The sequence below is a fragment of the Gracilinanus agilis genome, chromosome 1, assembly GCF_016433145.1.
Source record: "Gracilinanus agilis isolate LMUSP501 chromosome 1, AgileGrace, whole genome shotgun sequence".
Classification (NCBI taxonomy): Eukaryota; Metazoa; Chordata; class Mammalia; order Didelphimorphia; family Didelphidae; genus Gracilinanus; species Gracilinanus agilis.
This window is the reverse complement of record NC_058130.1, coordinates 622890691-622910412: the sequence shown is the minus strand read 5'-3', so window position 1 is coordinate 622910412 and position 19722 is coordinate 622890691. Positions and strand designations below refer to the sequence as shown.

General features: G+C 36.2%; 1 pseudogene; it reads left to right on the top strand.

Moving 5' to 3' along the window:
• The first annotated feature begins 19064 nt into the window (after nt 1–19064).
• On the top strand, nt 19065–19205 carry LOC123232823 (annotated as a pseudogene).
• The last annotated feature ends 517 nt before the right edge of the window (nt 19206–19722 follow it).

The window sequence follows — 19722 nt, the reverse complement described above, 5'->3', positions numbered from 1 at the left end:
AATTATCCATTTTTCATCTTGTAATGCTCTCTAATTCTTCTTTGATCATAAATTCTTCCTTTATCCATAGATCTGATAGGTATGCTTCCCTAACTTGCCTATGCTATCACCCTTTATTTCTCAATTATGGAGCTAGAAGACAGCTGGAGAGTAGCAGGAACAGTGCGACTCTCCTCACAAGCGATCACTAAAAAACATTTCAAAAGAACAAAAATTAAAATCAGATGAGCAAAGGGGCTCTGCCACAGGGTGCAGCCTTGAAGGTAGGCAGTGTTGGGGCATTTTCATGCTATAAGGAAGTAAAATTACACCTACTAAAGTGCAAGCTGATCACACACACACACACACACACACACACACACACACACACCACCTACCACACCAGAATCAGAGCAAGGGCCAGGGCAGTCTCTAAATTCTTGGGGGCTGGCTGAGGGCAACACAGACTTACTTCTGAGGACAGTGCAAGGCCTTGGCAGTGAGACTTGGGACCCTAAGAGTGTGGATCCTGGGCACAGAGATGGGCTGCTCATAACAGAGACAATGGAGACTAGAAAAACAACCTCAGGGCAAAATGCTTTAAAGCTCACTACACAAAGATCTGCCTCCCTCCTCACTCAGACTTCTGGCTGGGAAGGGAAGATAATACAAAGACAAAAAACAAAGACAGCAATGGCTACCAACATACAGAAATCACAGTCCACAAGTACCAAAAGAAATAAGCTACAGCAAAAAAAAGCCATTGACCTTGGAGACTTTCTATGGAGAAAAGTTGAAAAATACAGAAGCAACAGCAGAGAGTGACAAACAAGCAAATACAGCCAAACTTTCCCCCAAAAAATGGAAATTGGTCACAAGCTCTTGAGGATCTCAAAAAGGAGTTCAAGAACCAAGTAAGGAAGATAGAAGAAAAGTGGGAAGAAAAGTAGAGGAAATGAATGAAATTAATTCAAAAAGAATACAAAAGTTTAAAAGACAAAATTTCTCACTTGGAAAAAGAGGCACAGACATTCAATGAAGTAATAAGCAAATTGGAGACTAGAATTGACCTGCTGGAACCTATGAAAAGCAGGATAGACCAAACTGAAAAGGAAAATCAAAAGATCATAGATGAAAACCAGTCTTTAAAGACTAGAATTGGGCAAGTAGAAGGCAATGATCTCACAAGACAACAAGAATTAATCAACCAAAGTCAAAAGAAAGACAAAATAGAATGAATCATGAAATATCTCATTGAAAAGACAACTAATCAAAGCCAGCCTCAGACACTTCCCAGCTGTGTGACCCTGGGCAGGTCACTTGACCCGCATTGCCCACCCTTACCACTCTTCCACCTATGAGCCAATACACAGAAGTTAAGGGATTTTAAAAAAAGACAAACTAACCTAGAAAACAGATCTGGGAGAGACAGTTTGAGAATCATTGGTCTACCTGAAAACCTGGAAAAAAATAGAAGTCTTGACATCATATTACAAGAAATTTTCCAAGAAAATTGATCTGATATTCTTGAACAAGAGGGCAAAATAGACATTAAAAAAGTCCATAGATCACCTTCTATATTAAATCCTCAAAAGACAATCCCTAGGAATGTAATTGCCAAATTCAAGAGCTTCCAAGCCAAGGAGAAAATATTGCCAACAGCCAGAAAGAGACAATTCAGATATCGAGGAGCCTCAGTCAGGATTACACAGGATCTGGCAGCCTCCACACTAAAGGACCACAAGGCTTCAAATATGATATTTAGGAAGGCAAGAGAATTGGGTCTACAATCAATTATGTACCCATTTTTATCTTAACTTGGGATATGGCATGAGATGTTGGTCTATATCTAGTTTCTGCCAAACTGCTTTCACAGTTTACCCAGCAGCTTTTGTAAAATAATAAGTTCTTATCACAAACACTGAGATTGGGGGTTTATCAAACATTAGGTTTCTATGGTCATTACCAATCATGTATTGTGTAAGTATTGCACTGCTCTACTAATCTATCTCCTAGACAGTACCAGATAGTTTAATGTTTATAGGATAATTTGAGATCTGGTTCAGCTAGGACACCTTCTTCACATTTTATTTCATTAACTTCCTTGATATTATTTAACTCTTGTCTGTATAAATGAATTTTGTTATTATCTTTTTGCTCTATAAAGTAATTTTGGGGTTGTTTGACTAGAATAGCACTGAATAAGTCAATTAATTTAGGTAGAATTGTCATTTTTAATATATTGACTCAGCCTACCCATGAGCAATTAATATTTTTCTAATTGTTCAGATCTCATTTTATTTAATGTGAAAAGTGTTTTGTAACAATGTTCATATAATTCTTCCTTTGTCTTGGCAGGTAGACTCCCAAGTGTTTTATATCTTCCAGAGTTATTTCTTTTACACCTTTACCTTCCTTCTTAGAATCAATACTATGTTGGGTTCCAAGGCAGAAGAGTAGTAAGGACTAAGCAGTGGGGGTTAAGTGATTTCCCCAGGGGTACACAGCTAAGAAGTATCTGATGACAAATTTGAACCCCAGGACCTCCCATCTCTAGGCATAGCTCTCAATCTACTGAGCCACCTGAATGAGTTATTTTAAGTGGAATTTCTCTTTCTATTTCTTGCTATTTGACTTTGTTGATAATATATAGAAATGCTAATTGTATGGATTTATTTTATATCCTGGAACTTTGCTAAAGTTATTATTTATTTTAATTAGTTTTTTAATTGATTCTCTAGGACTCACCACGTATACCATCTAGCATCTGCAAAGAATGATATTTTTACATCTTCATTGCTTATTCTAATTCCTTCAATTTTTTCTTCTTATTGCCATAGCTAGCATTTCTAATAACATTTCTAATAGCAATTCTAATACATAACTAATAAATATTAGTGTTGATAATGGGTATACTGACTCAATACTTTTGAGATTATACCACCTCTAGCATTAATTTCATTAGTATGTATTTTTTCTGGCCCTACCATTATTCCTGACTTCATCTTCTTATTCAAATTTCTCATATTATGCTAGAGGAACTGAGATGTTAAAATCCAATTATGTTGTTTCAATTGTCACTGATCACAAAACTAAATCATTTATAGAAATATAAACAAATGTATTCCATTTTCTATTGCTGTCCTCCTAGCAGTATCATCTATAAAGTTCTCATAGTAAAGTGGCTTACTTAAGTCTCATGCCAAGCTTTCTGTAGTCATTCATCTCCACTGAAATACTGTTCATAATACTCAATCATTCCTCTCTTTAATGTCTTACAAATAATCTTATAGTTGAAATTGACATTGTCCTTAAGTTTCTCTCTTTTTTGCAAAGAGATCAAGTATTTGCTAGCTAGGACAATTTCAGAAATCTTTTATTCTCCATATTGTAGCAACTGTTTTACATTAGCCAATCTTGTGGGAGATAATAATCAAGTTTAATATTTTACTTTTGTTTTTTTTTCATTTTTCAATATTGATGATTCATATTAATGGCAGGTTGAAACAGTTGCAATTATTTATGTCTTGTTCTCATGTTTAGACTTCCATCTTTTAGGTTAATTTTGACCCTCTGACCAACAGATGATATAACTACACATAGAAAGTTGACTATAATATGATTCAATGTTAGTAACCAATTGTTTCCTGATGTTAAGAAACAATTTCATTTCTTGTGTTATTGTCTGGTACTCACCACATCTGGTAACTTCCAACTTTTCTGGAAGAAAATATCTATAATATATAGGGATAAAGCTTCTGTGTAATTTATGGCCCTTTTTTTCATTTCTTGAATTTGAGCCATATTTTTCAACATCTTTTCTGATATTCTCCTCTGAGCCTACATTTACATTGTGGTAAATAAGCTACAATTATCTTCTCTAGGGTCTCATTGCAAGTGTTGCCTGATACTCATGAAAATTCAAGTAGCATCTGAAATTATGATTCTCCTTTCTTTTAGCACCCAACAGACCAAATCCAAGTCTTTAATTTGCCTCCTCAGGGAAAAACTAAAGGACATTCTTTATATTGACTATAACTTCCTTTTGACTTCTAGTTTCAATTTTTCTTAAGAATATCAATATGTGACTAAGTTCTTTCAAAAATTATGTCAACATACTACCATTGAACAAATATCTCATAATCAGAGTACCCAAAGTAAAATTGATGGTTATAAATTATCAAAAACACATTGAGGAAGGTTTAGAAATCTAACTTACTCAATAAGTAAGTAGGAAGGGAAGGGGATAAGAAAAAGGGGTGATAAAAGAGACAGAGGATTAAATGAATCAGTGGACAGAAGCAAAAGAAACTTTTTGAAGAGGATCAGGGTAAAAAAAGAGAGAGAAAGATAAACAAAAGAAAATGGGTTGGAGGGAAATACAAAGTTAGCAATCATAGCTATGAATGTGAATAGGATGAATTCACCCATAAAACAGATAGCTGAATGAATCAGAAACCAGAATCCAATAATATACTGTTTACAAGAGACATACTTGAAACAGAAGGAAGCATACACAGAATTAAAATCAGCAACTGGAGCAGAATCTATTAGCTTCAGCTGAAGTAAAAAAAAAAAAAAAAAAAAGACAGGAGTAGCAATCATCTCAGACAAAGCAAAAGAAAAATAGACCAAACTAAAAAGAAAATCAGGTAAACTACATTCTGATATCATAGAAAATGAAGCAATATTAAAATTTTTACAGCAAGTTTCTCTCATGAAGCCCTCATTTATTTAATATATAGGGAATTGAGTCAAGTATATTAAAAATAAGAGCCATTCCCCAAATAATAAGTGGTCAACAGATATAAATAGGCAGCTTTCAGAAGAAGAAATCAAAGTTACCTACAGCCATATGAAAAATATTCTCCAAATCACTATTGATTAGAGATATACTTTGAAACAACTCTGAGGTATACCTTATGCCTAATAGAAAAGACAAATTTTGGAAGTATATGGGGGAAAGGGGATATTAGTGAACTGCTAGAAGAGTTGTGAATTGGTCCAATTATTCTGGAGAACAATTTGGAGCTATATCCAAAGGACTATAAAACTATGTATACCCTTTGATTCAGTAATACCCTTATAAGGTAGAGATAGAGATAAAGGAAAAAGGAAAAAGCCTATATGTTCAAAAATAACTATAGCAGCTCTTTTTGTGGTGGCAAAGAACTGGAAATTGAGGGGATATCCATCAATTGGGGAATAGCTGAACAAGTTATGTTATGCAGTTGTGATAGAATATAATTTACCTAAAAGAAATGACAAAGGGGATAGTTTCAAAAAAAAACTTGGAAAGAACTATATGAACTGATGCAAAGTGAAATGAACAGAACCAGAAAGTCACTGCATACTGTAACACTAATATTATAATTATGAACTGTCAAAGCCTTTGCTAATCTAATCAATATAATGATTCAAGAAAATTCTGAAGGACTCGTGATGAAAAATGCTACCTACCTCCAGAGAGAGAACTGATGAACTCTGGGTACAAATTAAAACCTAATTTTCTCTTTTTTTCCCTTGCTTTTTTGTGACACCGCTAATATTTATATATATTTTACATGATTTCACATGTATAATTGATATTACATTGCTTGCCCTCTCGGTTGCTATAGGAAGAGAAAGAATTTAGAACTCAAAATTTGGATATTAAAAACAAATTAATAAGAAATATTTTAATTAAAATAAATGATAAATAATCTTTTTCATAGAATCAGTTTAGGCCCCCATTTTCTTCCTCTCCATAATAGAAGTTGAAGAAGACCACACAGGATTGAGGACCACTTTTGTTTTACTTTATTTCATGGGGTATTATATTGAAAAAATGCGAAACCTATCTTTCATTAGCTAAATTGATCCTAAGATATGAGACTCATTCTGTCACCAAAATCATATGTGAAGTATTTTCAACATGGTAGAACTTATTAAAGTTTAAGCTTTACTGGCACCATATCAGGATGAGACATCTAAATAGAATTTTATGATGACTGAGTGTCCTGAGTACAAAGTAAGCAAAAAATAGATATAGATATTTCTTGTTGTTTGGTGGCTCTTGTAAGATAATATAAGTAATGGGGTCACCAGGGATATTAAAATCAACTATGGGGTTTGTGGGAACACTCTCTGGGATGTAAGAGAGACTAAAACTGGACACTGAAGTCTTATACAGCTACACCACTACCAACTGGAAAATAACAGCCAACTGTCACTCTGGCCAGAGGCCTTGAATTTACTGACAAGGTAACAAGGTGAAATTAGGTTTTAATTAGAAACAACTAAAAGGAGGGATAGGAATGACTACTCTAAAATCTTAACACCTAATAACAAAACCCAAAGGGACAGGGAAGGACTTATTCACTACACTAATTTAAGCTATCTAACTAACAGGACCCAAGGAGCTATACTGGAGTCTCTGGGTTTCTGCCTCAAACCTGGAACCTGCCAGGCTTGAGTACAGCTGGGGCTTTTGTGGCTTTGGGATTCTCACTGCAATCCACTGATGATGTCTGGATGCCAGGAGCTACAGTTGTCTCAGGAACTAAGCGGTAAGGGGTTTGCTTGAAGCATTGTCCTCTTCTCTTGTTCTTTCCTTAAATGCCACACCACACAGGATCCCAGGGGAAAACAGGATGCAGGGTGTCTTTGCTCTGAGTTCTCCCAGGCTGGCAACAGTTTTTGCCTACCACTAATGGAGTCCACACACAGAACACACAGACTTCCTCCTCCTTCATTACAACCTGGAATTCCCAGCTCCAGCTCCTTCCTGCTAGGTACTTCCTAATCAATATATAATCAATACCTAATAACTAGCTAATCTAATCTTACTCATAACACTCTTGGCTATCATACTAAATAATAACAAAATTTCAAAATTAATAAATTTTCAATATTTGATTGTAGCTTTACTACAATCATTTAAAAGTCAGAATAGTTGCCAGAAAAAATTACTATAATAATGTAAATGAAACAATAGCCACCGGCAAACAACCAAAAATGCAAAATTATAAAGAATAAGTTTGGTCAAAGAGAGGAGATATAAGAAGACACTTCCTCTCTTTTTTTAACAGAATTTTTTCTCATTGTCCTCTTTTTTTCTTATTAGAAAAATTCATTGTAAAGCAGCTGGCTGTCTGGGATAAGAAGGGAAGAGATATTGAGGGAAATCAAAGCAATGTAAAAACAAAAGACATCAAGGAACACATATTTTTTTAAGTCAAGGTAGTTGAGCTGCAAAAATCAAAAGGCAGCAGCTGATACAAATAACATTAAAGAGGGTGCCAGCATTTTCTTGCTCCAAAAGGAGCCTTTCAATTATATAAAAGTTTGGAGGTAGGATTTCTTTACTCAATCTGATATGCTAGCACATTATACTACTGTTGCAAAGTCCCATGTTAAAAAGGGCACAGAGTTATCTTAACAAAGGAAGATAACCAAACAAGGTGAGAATTTGTAGTGAACCAGCATCACAAATACAAACTAGGGGACTGTTTGACTAACATTTAAATTGGAGGGGGACATATGGGGGGTTTAGGCAACTAAATGCTTAAAATGAATTAACAATATAATATGACAGCTATAGAGCTAATGAGATTGTGGGCAATATTCAGGGAAGCACATTGTCCAGAATTAAAGAGATTAGAGTTCCCCTACCCTCTGCTCTGGTCAGCCTGCAACTTCAGCATTGCATTCAGTTCTGGATGTCACATTATAGAAAGGACCCTGATAAACTGAGGAATATACATAGGAGGGTGTCCAAGATAATACTAGGACTGAAAATCATGCATTATGAACCTTATTCATGTAATGGACCTCTTTGACAGTCTGATGAAACTTATGGATTTCATCCCAAAATTATGCTTTTAAAAGCATAATATAAAATACAAACGATTACCAAAAAAAAGGTATATTAAAATAGTCAACCAAAAAATTAACCAAGTTCATGGACCTCAGGTGAATAATTCTTACTATACAAGGATGATTTGAAGGAACTAAAGATGTTTAGTGTGGGGAAAACTTAAAGAACTTAAAGGAGTCATCATATGTGTTTTCAACCATCTAAAGTTCTAAGCATAAGGAGGGTTAGATTTGTTCTGCTTTGTTCCTAAAGGTAGAACTAGAACAATGCAGAAAGTCAAGTTTAGCATGATGTAGAACAAACCTTCCTAACAATTAGAGCTATCCAGGAGTGAAATGGCCCAGGTTGGTAGGCAGTAGGTTGTCTCTCCATGTTGTAAAAATAGTTCTTTTTCCAAAAGGGTGGCTTTTAATGCCGCTTCCCTCACAGATATTCTATCATCATATGATATATCTATTCATCTTCAGTGTTGTTCCAACATAGCCTTCTAGCTGTATTATTGTTTGTATATCCTTGTGCTCAGTGTCAGTGAGGAAATCTTATGCTCTACAGCCCTACTTCAGAGATGCCTGAGAGATCTTAAGCACAGAGAACTCAAGAAGTGTGACAATGGTGAATCTGTTTCACAAGGAAAGACACAGCTGCATCCTTGATACATTTCTAATAGAAGCCAATGTATAGTTTAAGAAAATAAAATGCTTACCACCCAGAAGATTATTATAAGAAAATATCTCTGGAAGTATACACCTATTGTGAGTAACATTCCTAACATTCATTTTTATTGTTTTTTGCAAAAGTAGCTTTGAGGTTTTTTTCTCACTTTGTTTTATTTTGCAATATTCATTTAAGCAAACTGGTTTCCTTTACCTTTTCTTTTCTAACTTAACTATAATTTTTAATGTTATATATAACAATTAAGGTTTGCAAACACTTTATGCAAGTTCTCTCCCCCAAATAGATTGGATATCAATATATTTTCCATCATTGCCTCAAAACAAAAACAATTTATAACCTCCTTTGATAACCTGGCCCTGGAGGAAAATCAAATTCTATGCAAATCTTCTCTTGCATAATCTGGCCCATAAACTACCTTAATCAGGCATTTAGTAATATTCAGCCTTATTATAAATTTTTAAAAATGCATAATTATGTCACCAATTACAAAAGTGAATACTCATTACCTAGAGTTATGGTTAATCCTGGGAAGCCCCTAAACTAGGAGAATAAGGAGGCATCAAGCAGGATAGGAGAACAGCAAGAGTGATAATAATTGCTAAGATGTATATGGTGTTTTTAGGTTTGCAAAGTACCCTGCATGCATCATATCATTTCCTCTCAATAACTCTATAAGGAAGGTGCTATTATTGTTCCCTTGTTAAAGATGGGAAAACTGAGACTTGGAAGTTTTAAGTGATTTTTCTCAGCCTCTTATTGTTTATGTGTATCAAAAGTAAAATTCATTGCCTGACTCCATGCCCAGTGGACTCAGAATCTATATTACCTCTCCATGCCAATGAATGATATAGAAAGACTGAAAATCAAGAGTTAAAATCAGAAGTCAGGAAAGTAACAAAGATAATAGAATTCAAGAGTTTTAAAACTGAAAAGGCTTTCAAGGTCATCTAGTCTAATTCCCTCATATTTTATTTGTGGAAACTGAGGCCTAGGCATGAAACAATTGGAATACATGTACTTTCAAGAAGGAAAAGTTTATTGAAGTATCATGGCAGAGTAATTGGCCTAAAAACCATACCAAGAAGGAAGAAATATGGTATATTAAGCTCTTCTCCTAAAAGCAGGAACCTTCAATGGAAATAACATTGGAGTTCTTAGTGGAAAGTCAAGTTTCATTTGAGGTGAAGAGGTAAAAAATGTCTTGAGGGGCAGGAGAAGAAAAGTTCAAGAAATTTAATAAAAACAGATATTTCAAAACACATTCAAAGAGTGGAGTAGAAGAGGTTTTAGAGCCAACTTGGGGAAGAGTGATACTGATCTGAATAAGGATGAAGTTTCAGGATGAGATAGTAAGGACTTACAGCTTGCATCCAATATTAATCTTATATACCAAGAAGAAAAAATACACAGAGTTTAAACCACAGAACAGTCACTGGTCAAAGCCAAGTTGTAAATTTAATGCTTTTTCTTATGGATCTAGCCCTCTCTGTTTACTGTCTATCTAATCTATAATTTGTGTGTATGCAAATACATGTGTTTATATATATGCACATATATGTATATATGTATAAATGTATAAATGTATATGTGTCTGTGCCTATACAAAAATATGTAATTTATGTATATATCAATGAAAAAGGTCATGTTCACATTTTCTCTATACATTGGTGGCATTCATTATTCTGCCATGTGCTTTCTATACATTTTTTGAGCATCCTCATCTGTTTCCCCATAGCCTCTTGATCCCCTTATTTAAATAAAGTCCTTATAACAGCTAAAGAATCAAGGTACAAGAATACAGGGTGACCAGTGGTCCATTTAAAGTCATATATAAAGCTATGAGCCAGGATTTCTTAATAGTTGCCCAGTCAGGGAAAATCCAACCTAATTCCAGTGTAGGAAAGTGAAAATGAAAAATTTTACTCACTTGTATAATTTCACTGAATTAGGGAAACTTAGCTTGCTTCACAAATGAACGTCCACAATTATTTTTACAGTCTTAGAGACTTGTCCAGGGCACTAAAAAGTTGAGTGGCTTGCCTAACCAGGGTCATAGCCAAGACATGTCAAAGACAGACCTTGAGGAAAAATTCAATTTCATGCAGGCAGGCCATAAGGGTTTTTGGTTTTTTTAGGGATGGGTTCCCCCTTTGCTAATTGCTTTCATTTTACTAGATTTTCAGGTTATCATGTGAACTCAATAAGCTGGTTTCTGCAGTGATATACTTTAAATATTCATGATAAAAGAACATGAAGTCCCTGTGTCAATGTAGCAAGAAGTTACTCTCGGGATAGTGGATCAGGAAAGTGCAGACAACACAACATGAGGGCTGGAAGGAGTGTGTTACCTCTTTGAGCCTTTTTCTTTGATATCATAACACATTTCAGTTTCCTAAAGAGTTTCAAGTAACTAAAGATAGCCGCAAGTGACTGATTCTCTTTTTTTTCCCGTCTTCTGAAAGCAAAACACCTTCCTTCTCATTCTTTGATGTGTGAAGGAAGTCCTGAGAATTACAAGAATGTAATTGTCTACAAAATTAATGGAATTTTCTCCCTCCTGGGATTGCTTACTCAAAAAAAAATCAAAGAAACAAATGAAGGATTATTTCTTTTGAGTTTCTGTCATCATGAATAAATCTGGAAAATTTTATACAGACTGCCACTCAGGGTAAGGGTGAGAATGAAGATTCTGAAAGAGGCACTTAAATTTAAGTGGACATATTCTTAATTAGTTTGTGACCTGAAGGTTGGATTTACACAGAAATGTGCCCGATAGTCAGTGAATTAGACCATCAATTAACTTAAGGTGAAATAGAAAAATAAAATCATCTTTGAAGATCAAATTTAGAAGCAATAGCAATTTGGAAGCCTTCATTTGAATTCTCTAGGATCTCCCTGTGGCCATTGCCTGACCCCTCTGAGGCAGCATCTGCACAAAAATCCCCAAACACTTAGAAAATGAAAGAGGACAGTTAGCAATTCAATAATTTCTGACAACTAAATCTATGCTAATTCCATTATTCTTCAATGAAACAAATGTTATTCCTCTTTTCCCTTTTTGCTTCATCCCCCCAAGTATGGCTCCCCCAGCAGCTTGGCAAGAACTGAACTATTTGACTCAGTGACCCTGCCAATGTAAAATAAGACCCTTGGGCATCTCTTGGTAAATAGAATTGGCAATTAATATTACATATAACTCATAAGGAACTACAAAGAAGAACACAAGTAAAAAGTTTCATCAAGGAATTATATCCTCTGAAGAAAAAATGAACTTGTCTCAGGACCAGAACAAAGGATTACATGAACAGCCAGAGTGCTTTACTGGCATCCTAATGATGACAGGAAAAGTTTAGAGAACATTGGTTGGACTCCTTATGATAAACTTTTGGAAGAACATAAATGAAACCTGTTTGGTAGTTTTAGATAGGTTGATATCTTTGAAAGGAACTCCTGGATCAATGAAATCACAGATCCATTTCAATATTTGAATTGAGCTACATAAGTCCAGCATGCAGGTCTCAATATATAATCCTAAAAGTCCATTCTGAACCTGAAAACTAGAATCATTCTGACATTGTCATTACCATGATCTCTCCCTTTTTTCCCCTTCTCTTCATCTCAAAACTCCTTGGCATCATCCTCCATTCTTTATGTCAGTTTCTGATGAAAAAGTGGTCCTTCTCCTCACTGAGGCCAATTGTTTTATTCATGCCCTTGATATCTTCCCCCCCCCCCTCTCTCCAAGAGATTTTCCCCATAATTACCCTTTATAATCTTCAATCTCTCCTCATCTACTGGCTCTTCCCTTTAATTTAAAACCATATCCACGTCTTCCCATTCCTCAAAAAAACTATCACTTAACCCTACTATTCCCCCTCAAGCTATTGTCCTTTACCTTTTCACACAAACTCCCAGGAAAAGCTATCTATTCTTGATATCTTTACTTCCTCTCTTTTCACTCACTTCTCAATCACTTTCACCCTAGCTTGTGATTCATTATTCAAATGAACTTTCTTTCTCCAAATTACTTCTTAATTGTGAAAGCAAATGATCTTCTCTCAGAATTCAATCTTCTTAACCTCTCTGCAACATTTGGCCTTGTTTATCATCCTTTTCTCCTAAATGCGCTATCTCCATTATAGATTTTTCAGAAATTGTCCTCTCTTCATTATCCTATCTCCATGGCCACTCCTCATTCTCCTTTGCTATGTCTCTGTCCATGTCCCCTACTCTACTGATGGCTATATCTCAAAACTCTGTCCTGGGCCACTCTCTATTCTCTATCCATCCTTTCTCACTTGGTGTTTTTGCCCGTTCCCTTGGGTTCAATGGCCATTCCTATGCCAATGATTCTCAGATCTATATCACCTAACCTAATTGTCTTCTGAGCTCTCATCACACATCACCAACTATCTATTAAGCATTCTGAACCAAATGTCCCATAGGCAGATCAAACTCAATAGCTCCTAAATAAGGTTTATCTTTTCTTCTTTTTGGTCTCCTTTTTCTTTTTCTTCTCTCCATTATATGTGTGTGTGTATACATATATATATTCTCTCCATTTATCTATGTCCATAAATTTATAGATAAATATAGATATAAATACCTTATTCTTATTTTCACCTTCAAATTCTTTCTATTTTCCCACCCCATTGAAAAGGCACAAAATCTCTATACATATGCTTGATTCCAACTGTTCTGTCTTCTCTATTTTATTTTATTTTATTTTTTATTTTTTTAACCCTTGTACTTCAGTGTATTGTCTCATAGGTGGAAGATTGGTAAGGGTGGGCAATGGGGGTCAAGTGACCTGCCCAGGGTCACACAGCTGGGAAGTGGCTGAGGCCGGGTTTGAACCTAGGACCTCCTGTCTCTAGGCCTGACTCTCACTCCACTGAGCTACCCAGCTGCCCCAGTTCTGTCTTCTCTAAAAGATTACTCACACACTCATGCAACTATCTCATCTATATCTAATTTTTAATATCAGTCTCCTGCTTGCTCCTATACTACTTACAAACTCAAGTTTTACTTATGCTTAAAAAAACCACACTAGAACTCATCCACTTCTCAATTTATCATCCTATATCTTGCCATCATTTCTCAGTCAAACTCCTGGGGGAGAAAGCATCTACATTCATTACATTCACTTCCTCTCTTTTCACCACCCTCTACAATATGGTTTTCTACCTCATCACTTAACTGAAATTAATTTCTACAAACTTACCAGTGATCTCAATTCCCAAATCCAATGGCTTCTTTTTAATCCTCATCCCCTTTGACCTCTGCCACATTTGGCACAAATGGCCATTCTCTATTCCCAACTATTCACTCTTCTCTGGGTTTTAATGACCCTAATCTCCCCAACTCTCCTCCTAGCTCTCTGATATGTATATATATATATATATATATATATATATATATATATATATTTACATATACATATATCATAAACTTATTATGAGGGTGTAGTTCAAGTCTTTGTCTACCTCTACACTCTCTAACTTGGGGAGCTAAATGTAATAATCATCCCTATACAGATGACTCCCAAATCCATTTAGCCATCCCTAGTCTCTCCCTGAAGTCCATTTGTTTACCTCAAACTGTCTATTGAACATGACAAATTGAATGACCATCGACATCTCAAACTCAACTTGTCCAAAATAGAATTCATTATCTTTTCTCCAAAAACATCGACTGTCTTCCTTACTTCCCTATATCTGCTAATGGCAGATCATCCTTCAAATTATACAGTTTTGTGATTTGAATATTATCCTTAGTTTCTCACTCTAGGTTACTCCACTATCTAATCAGTTGGCAAATAGTTTCTACCTTGGTTAGTCAACAAAAATTTATTAAGTGTCTACTATGTGGCAAGCACTTAGATGTTCCCTGGAGATACAGGGAAAAATAAAAGATATTCCTTGCACTCAAGGAGCTCATGGTTTAATAATAGGAGAGATAACATGTAAACAACTATGTTCAGGTATGAGATGATAGAATCCTGGACCAAAGTGATTAGTAAGGTGGGAGGATAGAAAGGACTATATATGAAAGAGTTTGTGAAGATAGAAATGATAAACCTTAATAAATGAATGGATATGAGGATAAGAGATTGAGGAGTTCGGAATTATATCTAGGTAAAGATGCCTGGGTGCCTGGAAGAGTAGTGATAAACTCCACAATAATAGAGAAGTTAGGAAGATGGGAGAATTTGCAAGAAAAGATAATGAGTTCAGTTTTGGACAAGTTGAATTTAAAGTGTCTGTGGGACACTGATTTTGAGATGTCCAAAAGGCAGTCAGTGTTGGGAGACTGGAGATCAATTAAATAATTAAAGCTTGATAAGTATATTTGTGAGTTGTCAGCATAGTGTAGTATACAGAATTGGGGTGATATAGTTTTTTCTAACTTTGGCTGAGTTCCAAAAGCTGTTAGGGGTTTGGAATCTTGAGGAAAGACAGTTGGCTGGATCTTCTGTGGAGGGAGGTTGTCAGTCAGCTGAGCTGCCTTGATTACCTAGCTTTAATATTGAAATTTAGCCTAGCTTTGACATATTTACTTAAAAAATTATTATTTTAGATAAACCCTTTATATCTTCCTTTCCTAATACCATCCCTGCCTTCCCTCCCTTACCTTATATGTCTGTGAAGTTAATAAGGAGAGTAATTATAGAGGAGTTAAATCTGTGAAGAGTTATTTAATTGACAGCATTAGTTATAGTTAGTCAGTCATCATTTATTCCCATTAGATGGCAATAGCACTTTGTAAAGCTGAGTTTAAAGGCAGGTCCTTACTCAGACTCCATCTTTGCTTCCCTTCCCCCACCTGAGGTTCCTGAGACAACTGATAGGGCTTTCCTTTGATCCACCTTCCTAACAAACATCCTTTCAAAGAAAATAAACCCTTTTGTTTCAACAGCCCTATTAGTATAATTTGTCTGTTAGTTATCAAGAGGGAAGAAGAGGGAAAGAAACAACATACTCTGGGCTTAGAGGGAAGCTGGGGCATCCATCTTGAAGGAAGGTGTTACTTCAAAACAAGTCCCTTCCTGTGAAATTAACTAAAGCCTGTTTGTTAATTTCAGTCTAGTCTATTTCCCTCAGCTTGTGTTTGAATTGAAGTCCCAGTCTGTAAGCCTGCTGTGTTTGTCTGTTTAGTTTAATTCCTCTTCTCCCTGAAGATCTCTGTTTCCCTTCTGTGTTATACTCCTGACTTCAGTCCTATTATACCCTGAATCTCCTTTAATCCCAGCCTACCTGTAACGGAGATTATCCACTTAGCAAGTCTCTAACATCCTCCTTTCAAATTTCCTTATACCACACCTTTCCTCAAAATCTCCTCATAACAATAGATAGAAAAGATAACTGAATCTATGAAAGGTCATGGTATCACCAAGCAAAATAGTATAGAAGGATAAGAGGTCCCAAGACAGAGCCTGGATTCTCCTGGTTAACAAGCTTGACCTAGATGCAAAAACAGCAAAAGAGACTGAAAAGGAATAAACATGTGGAAAATGTAGAAATTAAAATCAATATGCAAAGAGCTAAATATTATTTTCTATAGTTTTATTAGTAATAAACTAACAGAAAAACTAACTGAAAGTTACTAGCCAGCCCACTCCCAAGAGCAAAAGAGAGAGAGGGAGAAGTTACAGCCTACCATTGTTATGTAGAGATTGCAACATGGAATCCCTGCAAAATACAAGGTCAGCCTCACCCAGAATTCCAGGGGACCCCCCCTGGAGAACTTTGGGTGAGGGGACAGTTGGGAAGGGTTTAGACAGTTGCTTTGTGGGGGTTGAGGTGATTGGATCACTGCTAGGGCTCCTGACTTGGAGGGTTCACCTGAGTGGCCATTGGGGCAAAGGCATGGTGGTTTTTACTCAGGAGTTAGCCTGCTTAAAAGGATTAGTCCTTACTAACATCAATACAACAATTATTTAGTGATTAGATATATTCACTATCAAGGAGAGAGCCAGTTTAGTAAAGGCCCTTCACCCCCCTCTTGTGGGGGAAAGGGCAGCTTCAACCTAACAGATCAGGGTCACCTTTTCCTTATTTAAATCCTAATTACCCTCTCTAGCTTTTCCTTTTCCTTCTTAATATAAGCTTTACCTACAATATCTGTGCCTGGGAATTATTTGGGGATACTCACAGCTTATAGTTATCACCTAACTTGAATCCTCTCAGCTGCCAATTTTAAGAAGGTAAGATCCATCTCAGTCCTCAACGTTTCGATAACTAGCTTCTACTTATTCTTCTATCAGACCTTTGGGGAATATAAGTCAAAGAAAGGGAACATCATTGAAGTTCAGCTTCAACCAAAACTTACCAGAAGTACCTCAGCCAGTCTCCATTATCCCAACTGAAAATCAAGTGCTTGGGGGAGGGGTTTGAGAGTCAGGAGTGTCAAACCCCGTCCCTTCTCACTGAAGCCTGTCAGTCTGTGTCTGTGTCTTGGAGGTTTCTGGCCCTGGAATAATTACCTGCTTCCCCAAAATATCTGTTATTTATCAGCATAACACTATATGCAAACGTGATGATGCAAACGTGGACAAAAGGTAAAGCATTCTGTGTAATACAGAAAGGATGTTTGAGTAATGTAGTTTTAGGGATTCAAGATCTCCACTTATCCAGAAGAGAACCCAGATAGAGCAGTACACCAAAAAATCCTAAAGAATGTCACAGAGAAGAGGACAATTGTCAAAGACTATATCCACAACAAATCTCCCACACTCACATCTGTCCTTTTCTCTCTACTTAGAAAGCCACTGCCCTGGTCAAAGCCCTTATCATCTCCTACCTGGTCTATTGGGTTAGCTTTCTACTTGATCATCTGGCATCGAATTTCTCCCCACTCCAATTCATTCTCCACAACTGCTAAAGAGATTTTCCACATAACAAGTCTGGTAGTGTTAATTTCCTAAACAATAAGCTCCAATGGCTCCCTCAGGCCTTCATGGTTGAGTATAAACTCTTATGTTTGACTTTTCACAATATGGCTCAAACCCACCTTACCAACCCTGTCAAACATCAGTTCCCTTCCTATTCTCTGCAGTCAAGCCAAACTGACCTTGCTGTTCTTCTTATGTGGCATGCTATCTGACATCTTTTCTTTGCCTTTAAACTAGTTGTTCCTCTTCATTTCTGCTTCTTAGAATTGCTTGTTTTTCAAAATTCATCACAAATGCTGTTTTATGTGAGGACATGAGCTCTTTCCCGAACGCTCTCTGCCCCTCTGTGCCACCACCTCCCCATGAGTTTTTAGTGTGATTTAAGTCCTCGTTACTGCCTTGCATTTATTTTGTATTCAGAATGTAAACTCTTTGAAAGTAATGACATCATTTTTGTCTTTGTATCTCCAGTGCCTGGTGCATAGTAAGTACTTAGTAAATGCTTATTGATTGATTGGTTCCTCATTCTCCCTCAACTCATTATATCCAATCAGTTACTAAGTCCTGTCCTTTAGACCTCAGCATTTCTTGCATATCTCCTCTTTTCCCCCTCATATATCCACCAAGCTCATTCAGGCCATTACCCTCTATCAGTCTTAGACTATTGAAATGACATAATTATTCTCCCTCTTCTCTCTGGTCTTTATTTCACCCTCTAGGCAGCAGCCAAAGGGCTATCCCTAAAGCCCAGGTCTGACCAAGTTGTTCCCCTGATCCAGGAGCTTCAGTGACTCCCCTTTACATCTAAAATAAAATACTAACTCCTCTACTTAGCACTAAGTCTGGCTCTAGCCTAGCTTTCCAGATATACTATACATTACTCCCCTTCCTACACAAATCTATAGTGCTACCAAACTGGCTTTCACATAGCATTTTCTTCTCCCAATGCTGTGCCATGCAATAGGTCATCTCTTGGACCTGAATATACTCCCTCTTTATCTCTGCCACTTAGAGCTCCTAGCTTCCTTCAAGATTCAGCTCAAGTACCATCTCCTGCATAAGGCCTTTCCTGTCCTCCTTCCAAGGTTAGTGTCTCCCACCCACCATTAAATTACCTTGCATTTACTTTGTGTGTGTGCACACAAGTGTATGCACGTGCCAGTTAATCCCCCAATGAGCAGCTTGAGAGCAGAAACCGCTTTGTTTTTATCTTTTCTTTGCATCCCCAACACCCAACACAGTGTTTAGAACATAATAGGTGCCTGTTGATTGACTAATATAAGAAAGGCTTTAGTTACTAATATATTAATGGATTCCAAGGAAAATATTACATCCAGAACAGGTATAATTGACCCCATGAAGACAACAAGCATCTTAGCAGCTTCCTCCATTCATCTCAGTTTTCTTTTTCCTGCTCTCTCTTTCCACAGGTCATCCCACTCATCCTGTCACTGACAGAGAAAGATGTTACATAAATATACATTGGCACACTACACACACACACACACACACACACACAAACTTATAATTTACAATATGATCAAATCTCCTTTCATCTACTATACAGGGATGATGCATGTCATAGTAAATATTGCATATGTTATTTTATCACTTAGTATATATACACATATACTTCATCACTTGTTGTCATTTATTAATAGGCTATATAAAAAGAGAAAATTTAAGTGTTCTCTTTAATAAGGATGGAAAAAGTCTGACTAGCTGTTCCTAATAGCCTTTATAGCACATATACAGTTAAAAGATTGCCACCTCTTCTATACCATCTAACTATTCTATTTTCTGTGTCTGGAAAATAATCAATGTCTAGCTTTCTTAAATCATTTTCTCAAGCCCTGGTTTATTCTGTTATAGATTGTTTTTTGGTTAATTAGATGCTTCTCTATTTTTCTACATTTTCATTTTTATTAAACAAAATAGCACAACTTCAATGATAGCTGATAATATTTCTAATTGATATGTAAGCTTTACTGCAGTAGAAATTGTATTACAAAGCATTAATGTGTAATTTAACCTAAACTAAAGCTATTATCATGGACTTGCAAAGGGCACAACAAAGTGATCAGCTAGTAATATAGTTGATGATTTGGGATATCTAGAGAAAGAGAAGAAACACAATAGAGGTTGTGCTAAACACCAATTTGATAGAGTATTTTTAGCCAAGATAAGCTAATATATAGCCTGAAGAGTCTACAAGGGGTGGGCAAGGAAAGAAGCATTTGTTTATCAACCATGCACTAGGCAACATGTGCAAAGCACTTTATAAAAATTACCTTATTTGATTCTTTCAGTAGCAACG